Genomic DNA, 6,000 nt, shown 5'->3' with positions numbered 1-6,000 from the left:
TGTGTTAATGCTTTGTTCCGGTTATCCATTAAAAGGAGGCCTTAATATCCCTTAGTTTCCAATATGGACCCCGCTGCCACGGGAGGGTAGGACAAAAGATGTCATGCGAGTTCTTTCCATAAGCACGTATGACTATTTATGGAATACATGCCTACATTATATCGATGAACTGGAGCTAGTGTCGTATCGCCCTAGGTTATAACTGTCACATGATGAATATCATCCAACAAGTCACCGATCCAATGCCTATGAATTTATCTTATATTGTTTCTGCTAAGTTACTACTGCTATCACCACTGTTACACTTGCTACAAAATACTGCTATCACTGTTACTGTTACCGTTGCTACTGTTACTATTATCAAAACTATCAAACCACTTTGCTACTGATCACTTTGCTGCAGATAATTAATCTCCAGGTGTGGTTGAATTGACAACTCAGCTGCTAATACCTTCAAATATTCTTTGGCTCCCCTTGTGTCGAATCTATAAATTTGGGTTGAATACTCTACCCTCGAAAATTGTTGCGATCCCCTATACTTGTGGGTTATCTCGGGTCAGCGACACAGATATAAGGTATCTGCTCAATCCCGATGATATAGTTCATGTACAAGGCATAAAGGTGGACAAACGTAAAATCCAGCTTCTTCAAGTGAAACATGTCGAAGATGTAATCGAATCGAAGGAAGAACTTGTCCGCGGTGCATGTGTGGACATACGACTTTTGTCGTGGAACATTAACCACGTAGAGTGGGTATCCTGGATTTTCCGAGGCGATGAGGCTTTTCTCTCTACGCAGCACATCGTCATGAAGTATCCTTAGATCGCCGTTTGTGGCCTCTAATGCTGCCTTAGGTAGGATTGGTTCACCGGGGATATGCCATTTTGCCGCACCAGGGATAGGTATACGATCTTGAACCCGAGGTTGCTGAGGTGGGTGGATCATAGAAGCAGCTTTGTTGCCTTTCCTCGATCTCTTCCTATGCTTCTTTCCTACTGGAAGTTCGTCTATAATACGTTCAGCCTCCGGAGGCGACAATTCACCGACTCATGACGCTCAAACCCTGAGTACTCATCATAGGCGCCAGTATTGAGATACTGTTGAGTGTCATCCTCATCCTCATCCTCATCTATGGTGACATCATCAGCGACTAATGGAGCCTCTTCCTCACCCCGTCCGCTATCACCCAGCACGACAGCCGACGCTAATTGGGTAGGTGGGGTGTTGATGTTCATACCTTGTTGAGGCTATGTGCTCGTGGGTGTGCACCCGGCCGCCTCCAGATGAAGCAGACTCTTTGGCCACAACAGGACCCACCCATTGCAACCACCAAGCCGCCGCGGGGTCTCGTCGTCATCGCCCCCTAGTACCTGAGGAGCCAAATTCTCGTGGCCCGGTTTAACACTGGCCACGGAATCCTTGAAGACGTCAGGGGGGATCGGCCGGTTGTGGAACAATGGTTCCTTCGACTTCATTATCGTTGCCTTCCCCATGTCGACCTTCTGGTCGCCGATGGTGGTGCATGGGGTTACGTCGGCCTGCAAAGACATGTCTGCGACGTGAGACATCTGAAAGGCAACAAAAACGGGAGATTATACATTTATTGAAGAGGGCCTGTGTGACAGATACCGTGAGGGCATCGAGCTCAGCCAAAGACGAAGCACCGCCGAGCACGTCCGAGACGGAGGATGGGCTGCTATGAGTAGGTGTGGGAGCCGGTGCAGGAGTAGGTGCAGGTTCAGGTGCAACGCTAGTCGAGCTGCTCCCGAAGAAGTCGGCAAGGGGAAAGTCCGCTGCATTTTTTCTGGATTTTGCCTGCTCTAACTAACAACGGCCGGAACCAAGACACCAGACATATCTGCAATCACCTGGTTTGCGGCAGCTACCGCTGTTGCGACTGTCTCAGCTGATTTCTTCTCAACCGCAATCTCAACCTTCTTGTCAATGTTTTCTTCAGTTAACCTCCGTCTTTCCTTTCTCTCCTCCGTGGTCTCACGGTAGTACTTCTTCCACGTGGCGCCATCTCCGACACCGTGCACGTGTCCATACGACGGCAGAGTGTCCACCGGGGGTCCTTTCAATATGTTCAACGCCCGGTTGAACGGGGTGTCCCACTTGGGCCTTGCCAACACCTCAGATGGCGAGTCGCTTTCGGCCGCAATCCTGTGCTGCTCTCTCTGCAAAAGGAACAAGGATCGTTTACAAATATGACTAAACGTGCAGTCGAATTGATCAGAAACTAAAATTACCAGCAGTCTCATGAACTCCGTCATGACTGGGTACGTCTCGAAAACCTTATTGACTGGGTCCCAATGGTACCGGGCCTTGAGGACGTCACGCTCCTGCGAGACGGTGAAGTCCGCCAAGGGGTCTGGGATGCCCAGACTTTCGTGTTCCACGTCCTCCTTGGCCCATATGGACCTCTTCCCGCCGTAACCACGGCTTCCGAGGTGGTGGCACCCCATGTTCCTCTGTTGAAGCCCCTTCATGTACTTCGACTTTTTTTGGCAGCTTCGGCCTCGCAAGCCGCCTTGAATATTTGAAACTGCTCTTCCGTGATTGTCGGATTATCCTTTACAATCTCGGAGTAGGGTTCCTTTTTGTTGACGATCCGATGTTTCACCCTTACTTTCCAGGCGGCCAACGCGTCGCTAAACTTGGTCATGGCATGTTTGTTTATCTTCTTCATTGCCGGGTCCTTATCTGGATTTTTATATTCCTTTTCATCCCGGCCAGGGAACAAGAATATGTGGTGCAGCTTCTTTAGGAGGGAGGGCCTCATATTATCTATCTTCTGTAGTTTCTCATCATTGATGGTGGCGGTTGTTCGTACGATGCAGTCTATTTGATTGTCGTAGCACGCGCGCGCTTCCGCGAGAGCTTTTGGCTCAAAAATGTCGTCGTCCACCTCCGTGACCACCAGTCTAGTAGTCATGAGCTGGTTTGGGCGTCGTTGCCTCTTTGCTTTCGGTTCTATACCGGCTCCGCTAGTCTCGGCGCTGGTCTCAGTCTCAGCGCCGGTCTCGATGTCGGTCTCAGTCTCCGATGTGATATGTGGGCCTAGCAACAACAATCGTTGATCGTCGGCAAGGCTCAAAAATTCATCTGCCGCCAGGTAGACGTTGTCGCAATCACCAGAACCCTGTCCTTCGTCGTTGCTAGCCATGTTTCCTACGATTAAATCTAGTCAATTAATTCTAGACCTAATAAAATGAATAATGACATAAAAAAGGCCTATGTTTTGCAGGAACATTGACTCCTTCCCGGTGCGGCAAATCCCGAGCACTCGATATGTCCTAGTTTGTAGAACAAGTCATGCTAAAATTCACGGAAAATTTCGGCATGACCTTTGCTAAAAAGTGGACAAATCGAGCACCTGAAATTTACCGGAACGGAAATGAATCAACATTCCGGCAAAACATAGGCCACTCGGCTTCATTCCCTGGAAACAACAAAAGGCCACTTGGGCACAATCGAACCACTTCTATGTTGCATATAACAGGACCACTTAAGAATATGTACATGAGAAACTACAACAGTAGATAAACATGAGCAAACACAATTGAGGAATTTGCATATATCATGACCACTTCAAATTTGCATCTCCTAGTGTTTGACACTTCAAGAAAATGTACACAAATATCATGCTCTCTCAAACTCAATTCAAAAACCAAATATAGATTATATTTAGTTAACTACTGAACTAAATTTTACTCTAAACTAAACCCTACTGCCCTAATTAACATCTAGTTAAACAAACTCAATTCAAAAACTAAACCCTACTAAACTAATTAACATCTACATTATCTACTACTTAACATCTATTATTACCCTAACTAAAAAACATCTATTATTAACCCTACTGCCCTAGTTAACTAGTACCACCACTACTACTATATAACATCTACTACTACTACTACTAAAAGAATTATCTATGAACCCTACTACTAATTAACATCTACTACTAATGCTAATTAACATGGCAGGAAGAAAATGCAGAGAGAGGAGGGGTGGGGGGCTTACAGAGAGGGGAAAGACGATGGTGGGGAGGTGCTTGGCGACGGAGGCAGGGCGGGGAGGGCGGGCTCGGGCAGCGGCGGTCCTGGGCGGGCTCGGGCGGCGATGAGGTCGAGGGCGGTGACGGTGAGGTCGAGGGCGGCCTCGGGCGGCGGCGATGAGGATGAGGGAGGCCTCGGGCAGCGGCGGTGAGGTTGAGGGCGGCCTCAGGCGGCGGCGGTGAGGTCGAGGGCGTGCGCGATCGACGGCGGCAACAGAGGAGTTGGGAGAACAGGGGGAGAGGGGGAAATGACTTAGCAAAATTTTAAGCCCGGGGGTGGTTAAGTCAAACTAGCAGTAGCGTTGGTATAACGCGTTAGCTATAGCGCGTTCTAGCAAAACGCGCTACTGCTATAGGAAGCAGTTATTTATTTTCCTTTTATCTAGGGAACATAGCTATAGCGCGGGTTTGTAAAACGCTCTACTGCTATGCCTTTCTCCTTTATTTTTTCTTTTGTTTATCTTTATATTTTCTTTTTTTTCATTTCTCTTTTTCCTACTTCTTTCATTTTCATTTACTTTTCTATGTTTTTCATTTCATTTTCTTTTTTAGCAGTAGCGCTCTATGCAGGAAACACGCTGCTACAACACACTTAGTGGTAGCACGCTTTCTGCGGAATCGCTACTACTATTCCTAGCCTAGCGCCAACACGGGGGGAATTATAGTGGTAGCGCTTTTTCCAGCAGACGCGCTACTGCTATAGCTATAGCGCGCTTTGTGAGAACGCGCTACTACCAAGTAGCAGTAGCGCCCTGTTTTAACCAGCGCTACTGCTATACCTTTGTGTATAAGATTTTCCCTAGTAGTGTATGATTGTATATTTTATTTATGGTGCTGTCCTACGGTGCCCCCCGCCTCATGCAAACGTGAGGGGCCCCCGCTGTAGGGTGTTGCAATACGTTCATGATTCGCTTATGGTGGGTTGCGAGAGTGACAGAAGTTTAAACCCGAGTAGGTGGGTTATTGCGTATGGGATAAAGAGGACTTGATACTATGGTTGGGTTTCACGACCTTAATGATCTTTAGTAGTTGCGGATGCTTGCTAGAGTTCCAATTATAAGTGCATATGATCCAAGTAGAGAAAGTATGTTAGCTCATGCCTCTCCCTCATATAGAATTGCAAGAATGATTACCGGTACTTGGTATCGATTACCTAGGGACAAATGACTTTCTTGTTGACAAAAGTTATCCACTTTTATTACCTTGCAATTTATTTGTAGTTTTATTCTCGCAAAATACTCGTAGTTTCACTCTTGCAAAATAGTTTCATACTTGTTTTAGGTAAAACAAACGTTAAGTGTGTGTAAAAGTGTATCGGTGGTCGATAAAACTTGAGGGAATATTTGTTCTACCTTTAGCTCCTCGTTGGGTTCGACACTTTTATTTATCAAAGAAGGCTACAAACGATCCCCTATACTTGTGGGTTATCACCGCACCGTGGTTAACATTAACGGGGAGATTGGCCCCTTCTTCCCCACCCTTTTGTGGGGTGAGGCAGGGCGACCCCTTTCCCCCGTTTCTGTTTAACATGGTGGTCGATGCTCTTGCTGCCATCCTCAACAAGGCTAAGGCCGCGGGACACATCCACGGCGTTGTTCCCCACATCATTGGCTCAGGTGGAGTATCACTCTTGCAGTACGCCGATGAAACCATTATCATGGTGTCCGGCGTCTCGGAGGACATCGCGAACCTAATGTTCCTCCTGCTATGTTTCCAACAGATGTTGGGCATCACGATCAACTTTGACAAGAGTGCAGTGATGGTGATGGGATGGTGATGGCATGCCGAATCTCAGGACATTGCCGATCGACTTAACTACCAACTGGGGACCTTCCCCACGACTTATCTGGGGATCCCCATTAGTGACTCGCGCCTCTCCGTCGCGGACTTTCGGCCAACGGTGACTAAACTCCAATGACGCAGAGCCCTGGCAAGGCAGATGG

This window comes from Aegilops tauschii, chromosome 2, assembly GCF_002575655.3.
Source record: "Aegilops tauschii subsp. strangulata cultivar AL8/78 chromosome 2, Aet v6.0, whole genome shotgun sequence".
NCBI classification, from domain to species: Eukaryota; Viridiplantae; Streptophyta; class Magnoliopsida; order Poales; family Poaceae; genus Aegilops; species Aegilops tauschii.
The sequence above is the reverse complement of the archived record's forward strand: the minus strand, read 5'-3'. Positions refer to the sequence as shown.